Source organism: Tenrec ecaudatus, chromosome 7 (assembly GCF_050624435.1).
Source record: "Tenrec ecaudatus isolate mTenEca1 chromosome 7, mTenEca1.hap1, whole genome shotgun sequence".
Lineage (NCBI taxonomy): Eukaryota > Metazoa > Chordata > Mammalia > Afrosoricida > Tenrecidae > Tenrec > Tenrec ecaudatus.
In genome coordinates this window covers 163,391,745-163,413,696 of record NC_134536.1, presented here as the reverse complement: position 1 = coordinate 163,413,696, position 21,952 = coordinate 163,391,745, and positions in this window count along the sequence as shown.

The following is a 21,952-nucleotide window of genomic DNA, read 5'->3' as shown; positions in this document are numbered from 1 at the left end:
CACTTATCCCAGTTACTAACAAAAGCAATTTTAAGGAGGAACGGATTCCTAAGTCTATCAGTTTGATGTGGAAGAAGCCATTCCTTTTGTTTGAGATAAACACCAGTATACATCACAAGTCACACTGTCATCCAGGCCTGACAGTGTTATAATCATGTGATTTTTGGCTGTGGGAATATTCAAGTTTCTGATGTTCTCCCCCTTCTTTTATATCAAAAAGGAGTCCTTTAAAATATCTCCCAAACAAAGCGAATATCATGGAAGTTCTGGAAGAAGCACACTTTGTCGTGTGAGCAGACAAACGTACGTCATAGAATGTAAATCTGTAGGCATCATAGGGATCAGGGCTTTCAGGCAGAACACCTGGATTGTAAAAGGCTATGAATGACTTCCTCCCCCCAAAATTCAGAGGGAAGTTCACATGTGTGCTCTAAGCATACTGTTGTATGTGATTCAAGGTCCCAGCTAATACAGTCCAAATCTGGAGGAGTCCATTGGATCAGAGATTACTTGATGAATGCCTGATTGAAGGTGGTTTGGGATGATATTCTCCCCATAAATTCATGGACAAACTTCCCCCACATACACGGAGAATTCCCACTGACCATAGGCAGGTATGGGAAGTGCCTTGTTATCAGACAAAGATGGTGTAGAGGATACTAGGAAAATTCTAGTAATGTCGTCAAATTGTAACATCTTCTTTGAAGATTCTCTGGTCCCATTTACTCTTGTATCACATTGAAAGATTAGTGGTGGTGGTGTGGGGAGAAAACCTATCAGGGATACAGTTGTGGACACAGCCCCTGGTGAAACCCCTCTGTGTAATGACCAGGGAGGTGAGGAACCTTACTTTCCTAGAGTGTGCCTTGGAGAATCCATGTAGTAGATATAGCCAGGGGAAAATTGAAGTCTCTTCTTTTAAATCACCTTGGCCCCTTGTTAAATGGTTTTAGTACAAAATATCCGATGCCTTCACTTTGATTGATTCGTTTCTCCATTTATCTTAGTTAATACTGTTAGCTTTTCAAACTTTACATTGCATGTAGTTTTTCTAATCCTTTTGATATGTGTCAGCCACCAGTAAATCTACACAGAGAATAGCTGGAGTTTTTGTTTCTGTGTATGTCAGGGAACAGGGTTTGACTATAGGATTTCACACTGGGGAGTTCATGGAAGAAGAAAATATTCACTATGGAGTTTGCTCAAGATTGCAAATCTTTTGCTATGAATGATGGATTCAATTTTATAATGTTTATATATATTCCTTCCTTATAAATGATTTTTCAAAAATAATATTAAATATCTTGGTAAACTGTGAATACCTTTCCAAAACATATTATATAATAATACATGTAGTAGATCATGTTAAACCTGACTGTTCTCTAGAATATTTTCATCTGTGTCATGGCAAAGTACTGATCACCATGCGTTCATGATTGGAATTCAGCACCTTGCTCTCTTGGTTGTCTTACGGTTGTTTTGGTTCCTCAACATATTGATTAAAAACAGAAATAATTAAAAAATAATTTACTATAACTATAAAGAAATGCACAGTATTAAAGGAGAGTCTACTAATTTATGTCATCACAAAGGATGAAGATTGGGATCAAGCTTTCTACTCTTGTCTGATTTTTGGAGGTTCTCAGTGTTTCGTCTTTTTCCCAAGCAGTGGTTTATAATGGGGATGCCACTTACAGGGTAAGTAATTGGAATCCAGGAGCTAGTCCACAAGATCCCCAGGAGGGTTTCTCCTGTTCTAAAGAGTCACAGTCACCTAAACCTACAGGGGCTCTGGTTCCCTGTTTCCCAGGTCACACAAGATCAAAATAGGTGTCTGATGGAATGGAGCTTGAATAGAGACAATCGCTGTCATAGATCTTGGATGGTAGCATTTCATGATCTTATTCCCCTCTTTCATTTTTGGTACCTTCTGGTAAGGAATGAGTTGTCCTTTACAAGCATTGCTGCCTGGTCCTCTCAGCAATTCAAGGTGCTGCCTTTTGGAAACGGACCCACGGAGTCGCCGATTTGAAATGTGAAATCTGAACTATGTCTTTTGAAAAAGGCTGTTTCTTCTCTGCTCAGTTGTAACCTTTATATGAATTACTACTTGTGGGCAATCTCATTAGCTAAGGAGTGCAATCATGTCTACTTCCAAGAAAACTAGGTTCAAATTGATTGAGTGAAAATGGGGAGACATTTCAATGATAAGCACACAGAATCTCAATCTGTACCGTTTATATTTTACATTCAATATAACAAGAAATCCCTTGGAAAAATCTTCTTTCTAATGTTGCCTATAAAATACTCACTTTTCTCTTTTTCCAGTGAATCTGCAAACACAAAAAAATGAAAAACATGATGAGAATTCAAAATCAAACCAATTTTAAAGAACTGAAATAAATTCAATACCAAATAAATTTGAAAATATTCACAAACATATGAGCTTACATTAAAGTAGACTACTTTTCTAGAAAACATTTTCATCTATGTAATGGCCAAATAGTGATCATTATGCATTTATGTTTGGAAATCAGTGCTCTGTTATCTTTGTATTTAAATGTTGTTTTGTTTCTCCATATTGTCCAAAAAAATATGTGAGTACTTAGAAATAATTTACAAAAAATACGAAAAGAGGAAAATGTTGACCGGGATTTTTACTATTACATATTCAAAGATGATGAAGGTTTGAGTCCAACTTTCCATTTTTGGCTGCTTTACAGAGTTGCTCAGTAAACCTTTTCACATGTACTAGATTCAAATCGGGAGGCTAACCACAAGGTCTGGAATTTGACTCTAGCAGATATTCCTCCAGAGTCAAGCCACGGTTTCTGGGGCTCTGAAGAGTCACAGTCACTAAAAATAGAGAGGACCTAGTACCCTGTCCTCCAGATCACAGGGTGTCAGAAGAGATGCCTCAGGGAATGGAGTTTGGACAGAGACATTCGGTGGGATAGATCGTTCCTGCATTATTTCTATGATATTACCCCACCCTTTGATAGTTTTCATTGCCTTCCGTTCTGAGTTCAGCTCTACCATGTAAGTGTTCTTGTTCGCTACTGTCATAAGTTCATGGGGCTGACCAAGGGACAATGACTATAACTTTCCCCCATTTGTTGAAACGAGGACACCATCCTATTTCTTTTCATGAAGGCCTTCTTTGCTTTCTTGTAACCCTCATGTCCATTACCAAATGCAGGCAATCACAAGAGCCAAAGAAAGGAAAAATTTGTAGAACCAAGTGAGCTACGTTGAAATAAATTGAGTTACATGAGAAAATCCATTTTACTCTTTGGGGATGGAGTCCTTTCTAACCCAAACCCTAGGATCTTCTCCCTTCAATTTTACATTGTGTCTTCAAAATTACCAAGAAATGCCTCCCTCTTCTCCGTTTGCTCTGATGCCCCGTTATTAGATCATTGTATAATATTGAACTAATAAAAGTACTCACCCTTCTCTGCTTCCAGATTTTCTGCAAAATAACAAAAGGTGGACACTTATCCCAGTTACTAACAAAAGCAATTTTAAGGAGGAATGGATTCCTAAGTCTATCAGTTTGATGTGGAGGAAGCCATTCCTTTTGTTTGAGATAAACACCAGTATACATCACAAGTCACACTGTCATCCAGGCCTGACAGTGTTATCATCATGTGATTTTTGGCTGTGGGAATATTCAAGTTTCTGATGTTCTCCCCCTTCTTTTATATCAAAAAGGAGTCCTTTAAAATATCTCCCAAACAAAGCGAATATCATGGAAGTTCTGGAAGAAGCACACTTTGTCGTGTGAGCAGACAAACGTACGTCATAGAATGTAAATCATAGGGATCAGGGCTTTCAGGCAGAACACCTGGATTGTAAAAGGCTATGAATGACATTCTCCCCCCAAAATTCAGAGGGAAGTTCACATGTTTGCTCTAATCATACTGTTGTATGTGATTCAAGGTCCCAGCTAATACAGTCCAAATCTGGAGGAGTCCATTGGATCAGAGATTACTTGATGAATGCCTGATTGAAGGTGGTTTGGGATGATATTCTCCCCAAAAATTCATGGACAAACTTCCCCCACATACAAGGAGAATTCCCACTGACCATAGGCAGGTCTGGGAAGTGCCTTGTTATCAGACAAAGATGGTGTAGAGGATACTAGGAAAAGTCTAGTCATGTCGTCAAATTGTAACATCTTCTTTGAAGATTCTCTGGTCCCATTTACTCTTGTATCACATTGAAAGATTAGTGGTGGTGGTGTGGTGAGAAAACGTATCAGGGATACAGTTGTGGACACAGCCCCTGGTGAAACCCCTCTGTGTAATGACCAGGGAGGTGAGGAAGCTTACTTTCCTAAAGTGTGCCTTGGTGAATCCATGTAGTAGATATAGCCAGGGGAAAATTGAAGACTCTTCTTTTAAATCACCTTGGCCCCTTGTTATTTGGTTTTAGTACAAAATATCCGATGCCTTCACTTGGATTGATTCGTTTCTCCATTTAACTAAGTTAATACTGTTAGCTTTTCAAACTTTACATTGTACGTAGGTTTTCTAATGCTTTTGATATGGGTCAGCCAACACCAGTAAATCTACACAGAGAACAACTGGAGTTTTGGTTTCAGTGTATCTCCGGGAACAGGGTTTGGCTATAGCGTTTCACACTGGGGAGTTCATGGAGGAAGAAAATATTCACTATGGAGTTTGCTCAAGATTGCAAATCTTTTGCTATGAATGATGGATTCAATTTTTTAATGTTTATATATATTCCTTCCTTATAAAGATTTTTTGAAAATAATATTAAATATCCTCGTAACTATGAATTCCAAACAAAAAATATTATATAATAATACATGTAGTAAATCATGTTAAACCTGACTGTTCTCTAGAATATTTTCATCTGTGTCATGGCAAAGTACTGATCACCATGCGATCATGATTGGAATTCAGTACCTTGCTCTCTTGGTTGTCTTACGGTTGTTTTGGTTCCTCAACATATTGATTAAAAACAGAAATAATAAAAAAATAATTTACTATAACTATAAAGAAATGCATAGTATTAAAGGAGAGTCTACTAATTTATGTCATCACAAAGGATGAAGATTGGGATCAAGCTTTCTACTCTTGTCTGATTTTTGGAGGTTCTCAGTGTTCCGTCTTTTTCCCAAGCAGTGGTTTATAATGGGGATGCCACTTACAGGGTAAGTAATTGGAATCCAGGAGCCAGTCCACAAGTACCCAGGAGTGTTTCTCCTGTTCTAAAGAGTCACAGTCACCTAAACCTACAGGGGCTCTGGTTCCCTGTTTCCCAGGTCACACAAGATCAAAATAGGTGTCTGATGGAATGGAGCTTGAATAGAGACAATCGCTGTCATAGATCTTGGATGGTAGCATTCCATGATCTTATTCCCCTCTTTCATTTTTGGTACCTTCTGGTAAGGAATGAGTTGTCCTTTATAAGCATTGCTGACTGGTCCTCTCAGCAATTCAAGGTGCTGTCTTTTGGAAACGGACCCACGGAGTTGCCGATTTGAAATGGGAAATCTGAACTATGTCTTTTGAAAAAGGCTCTTTCTTCTCTGCTCAGTTGTAACCTTTATATGAATTACTACTTGTGGGCAATCTCATTAGCTAAGGAACGGAATCATGTCTACTTCTAAGAAAACTAGGTTCAAATAGATTGAGTGCAAATGGGGAGACATTTCAATGATAAACACAAAGAATCTCAACCATTCCAGTTTATATTTTACATTCAATATTAGCAAGAAATCCCTTGGAAAAATCTGCTTTTCTAATGTTGCACATCAAATACTCACTTGTCTTTTCTTTCAGTGAATCTGCAAACACAATAAAATGGAAAACATGATGAGAATTTAAAATAAAAGCAATTTTAAAGAGTGAAATAAATTCAATTCCAAAGAAATTTGAAAATAATCACAAATATATGAACTTACATTAAAGTAGACGATTATTTTAGACAACATTTTCACCTATGTAATGGCCAAGTAGTGATCATCATGCATTTATGTTTGGAAATCAGTGCCCTGTTATCTTTGTATCTAAATGTTGTTTTCTTTCTCCATATATTCCAAAAAAATATGTGAGTACTTAGAAATAATTTACAAAAAATATGAAAAGAGGAAAATGTTGACTGGTATTTTACTATTACATATTCAGAGATGATGAAGGTTTCAGTCCAACATTCCATTTTTGGCTGGTTTACAGAGTTGCTCAGTAAACCTTTTAACATGTAGTCGATTCAAATCAGGAGGCTAACCACAAGGTCTGGAATTTGACTCTAGCAGATATTCCTCCAGAGTCAAGCCACGGTTTCTGGGGCTCTGAAGAGTCGTAGTCACTAAAAATAGAGAGGACCTAGTACCCTGTCCTCCAGATCACAGGGTGTCAGAAGAGATGTCTCAGGGAATGGAGTTTGGACAGAGACATTAGGTGGGATCGATCTCTCCTTGCAGCATTTCTAACACATTATCCCATTCTTTATTAGTATTCATTGCCTTTAGGTATGAAATCAGCTCTACCATATAAGTGTTCTTGCTCGCTACAGTCATAAGTTCATGGGCTGACCAAGGGACAATGACTACAACATTCCCCCCTTTGTTGAAATGAGGACACCATTCTATTTTTTTTTCACAATGGTCTTCTTTGCTTTCTTGTAACTCTCATGTCCATTACCACATGCAGGCCGTAACAAGAGCCAAGGAATGGAAAAATTTGTAGAACCAAGTGAGCTACGGTGAAATAAATTGAGTTACATGAGAGAATCCATTTTACTCCTGGAGGAAGGAGTCCTTTCTATCCCAAACCCTAGTATCTTCTCCCTTCAATTTTACATGTGTCTTCAAAATTACCAAGAAATGCCTCCCTCTTCTCCATTTGCTCTGATGGCCTGTTATTAGATCTTTGCATAATATTGAACAGATAAAAGTACTCACTCTTCTCTGATTCCAGTATTGCTGCAAAATAAAAAAGGTGGACAGTTATCAGTGTTACCAACAGAAGCAATTTTATAGGAGGAATTGAATCCTAAATTTATCAGTTACATGTGGAGTTAGCCATTCCTTTCGTTGGAGATAAACACAAGTATACATCAGAAGTCATACTGTCATCAATGCCCGACAGTGTTATCATCAAGTGATTTTTGGCTGTGGGAATATTTAAGTGACTGATTTTCTCGTCCTTCTTTCATATCAAAAAGGAGTCCTTTAAAATCTCTCCTAAACAAAGCGAATGGTCATGGAAGTTCGGGAAGTAGCACACTTTGTCATGTGAGCAGACAAATGTACGTCATAGAACGTAAATCTGTAGGCGTCATAGGGTCAGGGCTTCCAGGCAGAACACCTGGATTGTGAAAGGCTATGAATGAGCTTCTCCCATAAAATTCTGGGGGAAGTTCGCACGCGTGCTCTAAGCATAGCGTTGTATGTGTTTCATTGTCTCAGCTAATATGGTCCAAATCTGGAGGAGTCAATTGGATCAGAGATTACTTGCTGAATGACTGATTGGAGGTGGTTTGGGATGATATTCTCCCTCTAAATTCATGGACAAGGTTCCCCCACATAACTGAGAATTCCCACTGACCATAGGCTGGCTTTAGAAGTGCCTTGGTATCAGACAAAGATAGTGTTGAGGATACTAGAAATTGTCTAGTATTGTCATCAAATTGTAACATCTTCTTTGAAGATTCTTTGGTCCTATTTACTCTTGTATCACATTGAAAGATTAGTGGTGGTGGTGTGGGGAGAAAATCTTTTAGGGATACAGTGGTGGACACAGCCCCTGGTGAAATCCCTCTGTGTAATGACCGGGGAGGTGAGAAACCTTACTTTCCTAGAGTGTGCCTTGGAGAATCCATGTAGTAGATATAGCCAGGGGAAAATTGAAGACTCTTCCATTAAGTCACCTTGGCCCCTTGTTAAATGGTATTAGTACAAAATATCCGATGCCTTCACTTGGATTGATTCGTTTCTCCATTTATCTTAGTTAATACTGTTAGCTTTTCAAACTTTACATTGCATGTAGGTTTCCTAATCCTTTTGATATGTGTCAGCCACCAGTAAATGTACACAGAGAATAGCTGGAGTTTTTGTTTCTGTGTATCTCAGGGAACAGGGTTTGACTATAGGATTTCACACTGGGGAGTTCATGGAAGAAGAAAATATTCACTATGGAGTTTGCTCAAGATTGCAAATCTTTTGCTGTGAGTGATGGATTCAATTTTATAATGTTTATATATATTCCTTCCTTATAAATGATTTTTCAAAAATAATATTAAATATCTTGGTAAACTGTGAATACCTTTCCAAAAAATATTATATAATAATACATGTAGTAGATCATATTAAACCTGACTGTTCTCTAGAATATTTTCATCTGTGTCATGGCAAAGTACTGATCACCATGCGTTCATGATTGGAATTCAGTACCTTGCTCTCTGGGTTGTATTACGGTTGTTTTGGTTCCTCAACATATTGATTAAAAACAGAAATAATAAAAAAATAATTTACTATAAATATAAAGAAATGCATAGAATTAAAGGAGAGTCTACTAATTTATGTCATCACAAATGATGAAGATTGGGATCAAGCTTTCTACTCTTGTCTGATTTTTGGAGGTTCTCAGTGTTTCGTCTTTTTCCCAAGCAGTGGTTTCTAATGGGGATGCCACTTACAGGGTAAGTAATTGGAATCCAGGAGCCAGTCCACAAGTACCCAGGAGGGTTTCTCCTGTTCTAAAGAGTCACAGTCACCTAAACCTACAGGGCTCTGGTTCCCTGTTTCCCAGGTCACACAAGATCAAAATAGGTGTCTGATGGAATGGAGCTTGAATAGAGACAATCGCTGTCATAGATCTTGGATGGTAGCATTCCATGATCTTATTCCCCTCTTTCATTTTTGGTACCTTCTGGTAAGGAATGAGTTGTCCTTTACAAGCATTGCTGACTGGTCCTCTCAGCAATTCAAGGTGCTGCCTTTTGGAAACGGACTTTAAGGAGTCACCGTTTTGAAATGGGAAATCAGAACTATGTCTTTTGAAAGAGGCTCTTTCTTCTCTGCTCAGTTGTAACCTTTATATGAATTACTACTTGTGGGCAATCTCATTAGCTAAGGAGTGAAATCATGTCTACTTCTAAGAAAACTAGGTTCAAATCGATTTAGTGAAAATGGGGAGACATTTCAATGATAAGCACACAGAATCTCAACCTTTCCCGTTTATATTTACATTCAATATTAGCAAGAAATCCCTTTGAAAAATCTTCTTTCTAATGTTTCATATCAAATACTCACTTTTCTCTTCTTTCAGTAATTCTGAAAACACAATAAAATGAAAAACGATGAGAATTCAAAATCAAACCAATTTTAAAGAACTGAAATAAATTCTATACCAATTAAATTTCATAATAATCTCAAATATATGAACGTACATTAAAGTAGACTATTTTTCTGGAAAACATTTTCACCTATGTAATGGCCAAGTAGTGATCATTATGCATTTATGTTTGGAAATCAGTGCCCTGTTATCTTTGTATCTAAATGTTGTTTTGTTTCTCCATATTTTCCAAAAAAATATGTGAGCACTTAGAAATAATTTACAAAAAAATTCGAAAAGAGGAAAATGTTGACTGGGATTTTACTATTATAAATTCAAAGATGATGAAGGTTTGAGTCCAACTTTCCATTTTTGGCTGGTTAACAGAGTTGCTCAATAAACCTTTTAACATGTAGTCTATTCAAATCGGGAGGCTAACCACAAGGTCTGGAATTTGACTCTAGCAGATATTCCTCCAGAGTCAAGCCACGGTATCTGGGGCTCTGAAGAGTCGTAGTCACTAAAAATAGAGAGGACCTAGTACCCTGTCCTCCAGATCACAGGGTGTCAGAAGAGATTCCTCAGGGAATGGAGTTTGGACAGAGACATTAGGTGGGATAGATCATTCCTTGCATTATTTCTAAAATATTACCCCGCCCTTTGATAGTTTTCATTGCCTTCAGTTATGAGATCAACTCTACCACGTAAGTGTTCTTGTTCGCTACTGTCATAAGTTCATGGGCTGACCAAGGGACAATGACTATAACATTCCCCCCTTTGTTGAAATGAGGACACCATTCTATTTTTTTTCACAATGGTCTTCTTTGCTTTCTTGTAACCCTCATGCCCATTACCACATGCAGGCAGTCACAAGAGCCAAGAAATGGAAATATTTGTACAACCAAGTGAGTTACGTTGAAATAAATTGAGTTACAGGAGAAAATCCATTTTACTCCTGGAGGAAGGAGTCCTTTCTAACCCAAACCCTAGTATCTTCTCCCTTCAATTTTACATGTGTCATCAAAATTACCAATAAATGCCTCCTTCTTCTCCGTTTGCTCTGATGCCCTGTCCTTAGATCTTTGTATAATGTTGAACAAATAAAAGTACTCACCATTCTCTCCTTCTAGATTTGCTGCAAAATAACAAATGGTGGACATTTATCCCAATTACTAGTAAAAGCAATTTTAAAGTAGGAACTGAATCCTAAATCTATCAGTTTGATGTGGAGGGAGCCATTCCTTTCCTTTGAGATAAACAGCTATATACATCACAGGTCACGCTGTCATCCAGGCCTGACAGTGTTGTCATGATGTGATTTTTGGCTGTGGGAATATTCAAGTGTCTGATCTTCTCCTCCTTTTATATCAAAAAAGAGTCCTTTAAAATATCTCCCAAACAAAGCGAATATCATGGAAGTTCTGGAAGAAGCACACTTTGTCGTGTGAGCAGACAAATGTACGTCATAGAATGTAAATCTGTAGGCGTCATAGGGTCAGGGCTTTCAGGCAGAACACCTGGATTGTAAAAGGCTATGAATGACTTTCTCCCGCCAAAATTCAGAGGGAAGTTCACATGTGTGCTCTAAGCATACTGTTGTATGTGATTCAAGGTCCCAGCTAATACAGTCCAAATCTGGAGGAGTCCATTGGATCAGAGATTACTTGATGAATGCCTGATTGAAGGTGGTTTGGGATGATATTCTCCCCCAAAATTCATGGACAAACTTCCCCCACATACACGGAGAATTCCTACTGACCATAGGCAGGTCTGGGAAGTGCCTTGTTATCAGACAAAGATGGTGTAGAGGATACTAGGAAAAGTCTAGTCATGTCGTCAAATTGTAACATCTTCTTTGAAGATACTCTGGTCCCATTTACTCTTGTATCACATTGAAAAATTAGTGGCGGTGGTGTGGTGAGAAAACCTATCAGGGATACAGTTGTGGACACAGCCCATGATGAAACCTCTCTGTGTAATGACCAGGGAGGTGAGGAACGTTACTTTCGTAGAGTGTGCCTTGGTGAATCCATGTAGTAGATATAGCCAGCGGAAAATTGAAGACTCTTCTTTTAAATCACCTTGGCCCCTTGTTAAATGGTTTTAGTACAAAATATCCGATGCCTTCACTTGGATTGATTCGTTTCTCTATTTAACTAAGTTAATACTGTTAGCTTTTCAAACTTTACATTGTACGTAGGTTTTCAAATTCTTTTGATATGGGTCAGGCAACACCAGTAAATCTACACAGAGAATAACTGGAGTTTTGGTTTCTGTGTATCTCCGGGAACAGGGTTTGGCTATAGCGTTTCACACTGGGGAGTTCATGGAGGAAGAAAATATTCACTATGGAGTTTGCTCAAGATGGCCAATCTTTTGCTATGAATAATGGATTCAATTTTTTAATGTTTATATATATTCCTTCCTTATAAAGATTTTTCAAAAATAATATTAAATATCCTCGTAAACTATGAATTCCATTCCATAAATATTATATAATAATACATGTAGTAAATCATGTTAAACCTGACTGTTCTCTAGAATATTTTCATCTGTGTCATGGCAAAGTACTGATCACCATGCGTTCATGATTGGAATTCAGTACCTTGCTCTCTTGGTTGTCTTACGGTTGTTTTGGTTCCTCAACATATTGATTAAAAACAGATAATTAAAAAATAATTTACTATAACTATAAAGAAATGCATAGTATTAAAGGAGAGTCTACTAATTTATGTCATCACAAAGGATGGAGATTGGGATCAAGCTTTCTACTCTTGTCTGATTTTTGGAGGTTCTCAGTGTTTCGTCTTTTTCCCAAGCAGTGGTTTATAATGGGGATGCCACTTACAGGGTAAGTAATTGGAATCCAGGAGCCAGTCCACAAGATCCCCAGGAGGCTTTCTCCTGTTCTAAAGAGTCACAGTCACCTAAACCTATAGGGGCTCTGGTTCCCTGTTTCCCAGGTCACACAAGATCAAAATAGGTGTCTCATGGAATGGAGCTTGAATAGAGACAATCTCTGTCATAGATCTTGGATGGTAGCATTTCATGATCTTATTCCCCTCTTTCATTTTTGGAACCTTCTGGTAAGGAATGAGTTGTCCTTTACAAGCATTGCTGACTGGTCCTCTCAGCAATTCAAGGTGCTGTCTTTTGGAAACGGACCCACGGAGTCACCGTTTTGAAATGGGAAATCAGAACTATGTCTTTTGAAAAAGGCTCTTTCTTCTCTGCTCAGTTGTAACCTTTATATGAATTACTACTTGTGGGCAATCTCATTAGCTAAGGAACGGAATCATGTCTACTTCTAAGAAAACTAGGTTCAAATAGATTGAGTGCAAATGGGGAGACATTTCAATGATAAACACAAAGAATCTCAACCATTCCAGTTTATATTTTACATTCAATATTAGCAAGAAATCCCTTGGAAAAATCTTCTTTTGTAATGTTGCACATCAAATACTCACTTGTCTTTTCTTTCAGTGAATCTGCAAACACAATAAAATGGAAAACATGATGAGAATTTAAAATAAAAGCAATTTTAAAGAAATGAAATAAATTCAGTACCAAAGAAATTTGAAAATAATCACAAATATATGAACTTACATTAAAGTAGACGATTATTTTAGACAACATTTTCACCTATATAATGGCCAAGTAGTGATCATTATGCATTTATGTTTGGAAATCAGTGCTCTGTTATCTTTGTATCTAAATGTTGTTTTGTTTCTCCATATTTTCCAAAAATATATGTGAGCACTTAGAAATAATTTACAAAAAATACGAAAAGAGGAAAATGTTGACTGGGATTTTACTATTATATGTTCAAAGATGATAAAGGTTTGAGTCCAACTCTTCATTTTTGGCTGGTTAACAGAGTTGCTCAGTAAACCTTTTAACATGTAGTGGATTCAAATCAGGAGGCTAACCACAAGGTCTGGGATTTGACTCTAGCAGATATTCCTCCAGAGTCAAGCCACGGTTTCTGGGGCTCTGAAGAGTCGCAGTTACTAAAATAGAGATGACCTAGTACCCTGTCCTCCAGATCACAGGGTGTCAGAAGAGATGCCTCAGGGAATGGAGTTTGGACAGAGACATTAGGTGGGATAGATCTCTCTTTGCATTATTTCTATGATATTACCCCACCATTTGATAGTTTTTATTGCCTTTAGTTATGAAATCAGCTCTACTCTATAAGTGTTCTTGCTCGCTACTGTCATAAGTTCATGGGCTGACCAAGGGTAAATGACTTTGTTGAAATGAGGACACCATTCTATTTTTTTTCACAATGGTCTTCTTTGCTTTCTTGTAATCCTCATGTCCATTACCACATGCAGGCAATCAGAAAAGCCAAGGAAAGGAAGACTTTGTAGAACAAAATGAGCTACGGTGAAATTAATTGAGTTACATGAGAAAAACATTTTACTCCTGGAGGAAGAAGTCCTTTCTAACCCAAACTCTAGGATCTTCTCCCTTCAATTTTACATGTGTCTTCAAAATTACCAAGAAACGCCTCTTTCTTTCCCCGTTTGCTCTGATGCCCTGTTATGAGATCTTTGTATAATATTGAACAGATAAAATACTCACTCTTCTCTACTTCCAGTGTTGCTGCAAAATAACAAAAGATGGACACTTATCAGAGTTACTAACAGAAGCAATTTTAAAGGAGGAGCTGAATCCTAAGTCTATCAGATTGATGTGGAGAGAGCCATTCCCTTCCTTTGAGATAAACATCAGTATACATCACAAGTCACACTGTCATCAAGGCCCGACAGTGTTATCCTCAAGTGATTTTTGGCTGTGGGAATATTCAAGTGTCTGATTTTCTCCTCCTTCTTTTATATCAAAAAGGAGTCCTTAAAATATCTCCTAAACAACGCGAATGATCATGGACATTCTCATAGAAGAAGCTCCCTTTGTCATGTGAACAGACAAATGTACGTCATAGAATGTAAATCTGTAGGCGTCTTAGGGATCAGGGCTTTCAGGCAGAACACCCGTATTGTAAAATGCTATGAATGACCTTCTTCCCTCAAAATTCAGGGGGAAGTTCACACGTGTACTCTGAGCATTCTGTTGTATGTGATTCAAGGTCCCAGCTAATATGGTCCAAATCTGGAGGAGCCTATTGAATCAGAGATTACTTGCTGACTTGTAGGTTGTTTGGAATGACATTCTCCCCAAAATTCATGGACAAGCTTCCCCCACATACACCTAGAATTCCGACTGATCATAGGCAGGTCTGGGAAGTGCCTTGCTATCAGACAAAGATGGTGCAAAGAATACTAGAAAAGGTCTAGTAATGAGGTCAAATTGTAACGTCTTCTTGGAAGATTCTGTGGTCCCATTTATTCTTGTATCACATTGAAAGATTAGTGGTGGTGGTGTGGGGAGAAAACCTATTAGGGATACAGTGGTAGACACAGCCCCTGGTGAAATCCCTCTGTGTAATAACCAGGGAGGTGAGGAACCTTATTTTCCCATAGTGTGCCTTGGAGAATCCATGTTGTAGATATAGCCTGGGAAAATGGAAGACTCTTCTTTTAAATCACCTTGGGCCCCTTGTTAAATGATTTTAGTACAAAATATCCGATGCCTTCACTTGGATTGATTCGTTTCTCCATTTAACTTAGTTAATACTGTTAGCATTTCAAACTTTACATTGCATGTGGGTTTTCTAATCCTTTTGATATGGGTCAGCCAACACCAGTAAATCTGCACAGAGAACAACTGGAGTTTTGGTTTCTGTGTATCTCAGGGAACAGGGTTTGGCTATAGCGTTTCACACTGGGGAGTTCATGGAAGAAGAAAATATTCACTATGGAGTTTTCTCAAGATTGCAAATCTTATTCTGTGGGTGATGGATTCAATTTTTTAATGTTTATATATATTCCTTCTTTTAAATGATTTTTTGAAAATAATATTAAATATCCTGGTAAACTATGAATTCCTTTCCAACAAAATTAATATAATAAGACATGTAGTATGTCATGTTAAACTTGTCTTTTCTCTAGATAGTTTTCATCTGTCCTTTGGGAAAGTATTGATCACCATGCGTTCATGATTGGATTTCGGTACCCAGCTCTCTTGTTTATCTTACTGTTGTTTTGGCTCCTAGACATATTGATAAATACAGAAATAATTAAAAAATAATTTGCCATAATTATAAAGAAATGCATAGTATTAAAGGAGAGTCTACTAATTTATGTCATCAAAAAGAATGAACATAGGGGTCAAGCTTTTTATTACTCTCTGATTTTTCAGGTTCTCAGTGGTCCATCTTTTCCCCAAGCAGTTGATTATAATTGGGATGCTACTTACAGGGTACGTAATTGGAATCCAAGGGCCTGTCCACAAAATCCCTAGGAGTATTTCTCCTGCTCTCGAGTCACAGTCACCTAAATCTACAGGGGCTGTTGTTCCCTGTTTTGCAGGTATAACAAGGTCAAAATAGGTGTCTGATGGGATGGAGCTTGAATAGAGACAATTGCTGTCATAGATCTTGGATGGTAGCATTTCATGATCTTATTACCCTGTTTCATTTTTGGTACCTTCAGATAAAAATTGAGTTGTCCTATACAAGCATTGCTGCCGGGTCCTCTCAGCAATTCAAGGTGCTGCTTTTTGGAAACGGACTTTAAGGAGTCACCAATTAGAAAAGGGAAATCTGAACTATGTCTTTTGTAAAAGGCCCTTTCCTCTCTGCTCAGTTGTAACATTGATATGAATTACTACTTGTGGGCAATCTCATTAGCTAAGGAACGGAATCATGTCTACTTCTAAGAAAACTAGGTTCAAATAGATTGAGTGAAAATGGTGAGACATTTTAATAATAACCACTCAGAATCTCCATATTTCCTGTTTATATTTTACATTCAATATTAGCAAGAAATCCCTATGATTAATCTTTTTTTCTAATGTTGAGCAACAAATACTCACTGATCATTTTCTCCAGTGAAGTTACAAAACAATAAAAGGAATCACATGATAGAATCAAAAATAAAAGCAAGTTGAAAGAAGAAAACAAAATAAATTTATTACCAAATATATTTTAAAATAATCACAAATATATGATTATTTTACTAGAAAACATTTTCATCTATGTAATGGCCAAGTAGTGATCATTATGCATTCATCTTTGGAAATCAGTGCCTTGTTGTCTTTGTACCTTACCATTGTTTTATTTCTCCATATTTTCTAAAAAAATATATGAGGCCTTAGAAATAATTTACAAATAACAGGAAACAAAGAATATGTTGACTAGGATTTTACTATTATATCATCATTGATGATGATAGTTTGGGTCCAACTTTCCATTTCTGGCTGAATTACAGAGTTGCTGAGTAAAACTTTAAACATGTAGTGGATTCATATCAGGAAGCTAATTACAAGGTATGGAATTTGACTCTAGCAGATATTCCTCCAGAGTCAGCCAGGGTTTCTGTTGCTCTGAAGATGTACAGTCACTAAAAATAGAGAGGACCCAGTACCCTGTCCTCCAGATTACAGGGTGTCAAAAGAGATGCCTCAGGGAATGGCGTTTGGACAGAGACATTAGGTGGGATAGATCTTTGCTTGCAGTATTTCGATGACATTACCCCACTCTTTGATAGTTTTCGTTGTCTTCACGTATGAGATCGGCTCTACCATAGAAGCGTTCTTGCCTGCTACTCTCATCAGATCACGGTGTTCACCAAGGGACAATGCCTATAACATTCACCCATTTGTTGAATCGAGGACACCATTCTATTTCTTTTCACGAAGGTCTTCTTTGCTTTGTTGTAACTCTTATGTCAATTACCAAATGCAGGCAATCACAAGAGCCAAGTAAAGGAAGAATTTGTAGAACCAAGTGAGCTACGTTCAAATAAATTGAGTTGTATGAGAAAACCAATTTTACTCCTGGTGGAAGTAGTCCTTTCTAAATCTAAGCCCTAGGATCTTCTCCCTTCAATTTTACACGTGTCTTCAAAATTACCAAGAAACGCCTCTTTCTTTCCCCGTTTGCTCTGATGCCCTGTTATGAGATCTTTGTATAATATTGAACAGATAAAAGTACTCACTCTTCTCTACTTCCAGTGTTGCTGCAAAATAACAAAAGGTGGACACTTATCAGAGTTACTAACAGAAGCAATTTTAAAGGAAGAACTGAATCCTAAGTCTATCAGATTGATGTGGAGAGAGCCATTCCCTTCCTTTGAGATAAACATCAGTATACATCACAAGTCACACTGTCATCCTCAAGGACCGACAGTGTTATCATCATGTGGCTTTTGGCTGTGGGAATATTCAAGTGTCTGATCTTCTCCTCCTTCTTTAATATCAAAAAGGAGTCCTTTAGAATCTCTCCTAAACAAAGCGAATGATCATGGAAGTTCTGGAAGTAGCACACTTAGTCATGTGCACAGACAAATGTACGTCATAGAATGTAAATTGTAGGCGTCATCGGGTCAGGGCATTCAAGCAGAACACCTGGATTGTAAAATGAGCTTCTCCCATAAAATTCAGGGGAAAGTTCGCACGCGTGCTCTAAGCATAACGTTGTATGTGTTTCATAGTCCCAGCTAACATAGTCTAAATCTGGAGGAGTCGATTGGATCAGAGATTACTTGCTGAATGACAGACTTGTAGGTGGTTTGGGATGACATTCTCCCCCAAAATTCATGGACAAGCTTACCCCACATACACTGAGAATTCCCACTTACCATAGTCAGGTCTAGTAAGTGCCTTGCTATCAGATAAAGATGGTGTAGAGCATACTAGAAAAGGTCTAGTGATGTCATCAAATTGTAACATCTTCTTTGACGATTCTTTGGTCCCAATTACTCTTGTATCACATTGAAAGATTAGTGGTGGTGGTGTGGGGAGAAAACCTATTAGGGATACAGTGGTGGACACAGCCCCTGGTGAAATCCCTCTGTGTAATGACCGGGGAGTTGAGGAACCTTACTTTCCCAGAGTGTGCCTTGTAGAATCCATGTAGTAGATACAGCCAGGGGAAAATTGAAGTCTCTTCTTTTAAATCACCTTGGCCCCTTGTTAAATGGTTTTAGTACAAAATATCCGATGCCTTCACTAGGATTGATTCATTTCTCCATTTAACTTAGTTAATACTGTTAGCTTTTGAAACTTTACATTGCATGTAGTTTTTCTAATCCTTTTGATATGTGTCATCCAAGACCAGTAAATCTACACAGAGAATAACTGGAGTTTTGGTTTCTGTGTATCTCAGGGATCAGGGTTTGACTATAGGGTTTCACACTGGGGAGTTCATGGAAGAAGAAATATTCACTATGGAGTTTGCTCAAGATTGCAAATCTTTTGCTGTGAGTGATGGATTAAAATTTTTAATATTTATATATTCCTTCCAATAAATGGTTTTTTGAAAATAATACTAAATATCCTGGTAAACTATGAATTCCTTTCCAAAATTGTATAATAATAATACATGTAGTAGATTATATTATACCTGACTGTTCTAAGGCACTTATCTGCTTTCTTTTAACCTGTATGTAGATTACTACTTACAATTTCCATATCTAATGAACAGAGTCTTTGTAGCTTTAAGTAAGTTGGTTTAAATAGAATGAGTGAAAACGCAAGCACATTTCAATTACAATCTCTAGGAATCACCATATTTCTAATTTACATTTTCCTTTTAATACTAGCCAGAAATCTCTTTGATTAATTTTTTTTGTATAATGTTGAACATCAAATACTCACTGATCTTTTCTTCCTGTAATTCTGCAAAAAAAGAAAGAAAGAAAAGAAAACAGCGATGAGACTTACCGCTAAAAGCAATTTTAAAGAAGAAAGCAGAATAAATTCATTTCCAAATTACCATAAAATTTTAACAAATATAGGCGCTCACGTAAATGTAGACTGTTTTCTAGGAAACATTTTGATCTACGAAATGGCTAAGTAGTGATCATTAGGCATTCACGTTTGAAAATCAGAACCCTCTTTTCTTTGTATCTTACTGCTGTTTTGTTTCCTCCATATATTCTCCCAAAAAATACATTTACTTAAAAATAATTCACAAAAAAAGGACCGAAGAGGAAATTTTTGACTGGGATTTTATTATTATATCATCAAAAAATGTTGATGGTTTGGGTCAAATTTTCTGTTTGGTCTGATTTATAGAGTTGGTTGGTTTGTCGTCCTTGTACCATGTAGTGGATTGAAATCAGGATGCTAACTACAAGGTCCAGAATTTGACTCTAGCAGGCATTTGTCAAGAATTAGGCCAGGATTTCTGGTGCTCCGAAGAGTCACAGTCACCTAAAAACAGAGAGAAAACAGTGCCCTGTTCTTCAGGTCACAGAATCCAAAGAGATGCCTCATGGAATGGAGTTTGGACAGAGACATTACATGTGATAGATCTTTGCTTTTAGTATTTCCATGACATTACGCCACTCCTTGATAGTTTTCATTGCCTTCAGATGTGAGATCAGTTCTACCATAGAAGCGTTCTTGCCCAATAGTCTCATCCGTTCACGGTGCTGACCAAGGGACAATGACTACAACATTTACCCATTTGTTGAGATGTGAACAAAATTCCATTTTTAAGCTCTTCTTGGCTTTATTGTAACTCTTATTTTAATTACAAAATGCAGGCAATTTGTTGAATCAAATGGTCTACGTTCAAATAATTTGAGATTTATGACAAAAGTAATTTTACTTCAAGAGGAAGTCCTTTTTAACCCTAAACCCTAGGAGTTGGATTTTTATGATCCTTTGGTCCCACCTACTTTTGATTCACTTTGAAAGACTAGGGGGAGAATATTGCTTGTTAGGGATGCAGAAGTGTATAAGGCCCCTGGTGAATTCCCTCTGTGTAATGACCAGGGAGGTGAAGAATCTTGCTCTCCTAGAGTGTACCTTAGAGAGTCCATTTAGTAGATATAGCCAGGGGAGAAGTGAAGACGTTGCTTTTAAATCACTTTGGGTCCCCCTTTTAAATGGTTTTAATGCGTAATATCTGATGCCTTCCTTTGGATTGATGAAGTTCTACATTTAATTTAGTTAATATTGTTAACTTATAAACTTTTCTCTGCATGCAGATTTTCTAATCTTTTTGATGTGTGTCTTCCAACACCAGTAAACCTATACAGAGAATATCCGGAGTTTTGGTTTCTGTGTATCTCAGGGAACAGACGTTGGCTATAGGATTTCACACTCAGAAGTGCATGAAAAAAGAGAATATTCACAATTGAGTTTGCTCAAGAGTGCAAATCTTTTTTTTCTTTACCCTAACTTAATCCAACCCAAACCCTAAGTGTAATAAAGATTGTAAATATTTTGCTATGAATGATGGATTGAATTTTGTAATATATATGTATATATATTTGATCCAAATCAATTATATTGGAACTATAATATCAAATATATAAAAATGATTAAAAATCATTTCCAACGTAATTTAAAATAATAAGACATATCATAGATCACGTTCAACTTGACTGCTTTCTAGAAAATATTTCATCTATGTAATGGCAAAGTATGGATCACTATGCGTTCATGATTGGAGGAAATCAGTACACTCCTCTGTTTGTGTGTTACTGTTCTTTTGGTTCCTCGACATATTGATATAAACAGAAGTCATGAAAAACTAATTTTCCATAAATATTAAGAATTGCACATTATTCCAAGAGAGTTGACTAATATACATCATCAAACAGGACAACTATTACGGTCAAGCTTTCTACTTTTGTCTAATTGTTAGAGTTGCTTAGTTTTCCAACATTTTCTCATGTAGTGGTTTTGATTTGGGATGCTAATTGCAGGGTAAGTAATTGGAATACCGGAGCCAGTCCACAATATTCACAGAAGGATTGCTCCTGCTCTAAAGGGTCACAGTCACCTAAACCTACAGGGGCAGTTGTAGGCTGTTCTCCAGGTCACAGAGGGTCAAAATAGATGCCTCGTATGATGGAGCTTGAACAGAGACAATCAGTGTCATAGATCTCGGATCTTAGCATTTTCATGATATTATTCCTCTCTTTCATTTTTGGTGTCTTTTGATAGGAAATCAGTTGTTCTATAAAAGCATTGTTGCCTGGTGTTCTCAGCAATTAAAGATACTCTCTTTTGGAAACTGACTCTAAAGAGTCACCCATTTGAAATGAGAAATCTATCCTAGTCTTTTCAGAAAGGCTTTTCTCTGCCAAGTTGTCATCTTTTTGTGAATTACTACTTGCAGGCAATCTCATTAGCTAATGATTGCTCTCCCCCCTGGTTATATATATATATATATATATATATATATATATATATATATATATATATATATATACAGATTAACAAAGATCCTGGTTCCTTACTTCATAAAGGAAGAAAATATTCATCATAGATATTGCTTAATATGGGAAACAGAAAGATTTCTGCCAAGCCGTCTCCCCTAAATATATGTTAGACTTAGGGCACTGCTTGCATCTAATGGTAAATGATTGCCAAGTTACCTTCCTGAAGGCAGTCAGCTGCCAGACTACTGTGTGATCCCATCACAAGTAGGGCCCACTTCCTTCTGTTAAGGACAATGGGCTACTTTTTCCCAGAGCCTAGTGGCCATCAGCTTGGTCACTGCAAGTTGGGTTTATACACTACTGATAATAGTTTCTATGGTGGGTCAGGGAACAGGTCAA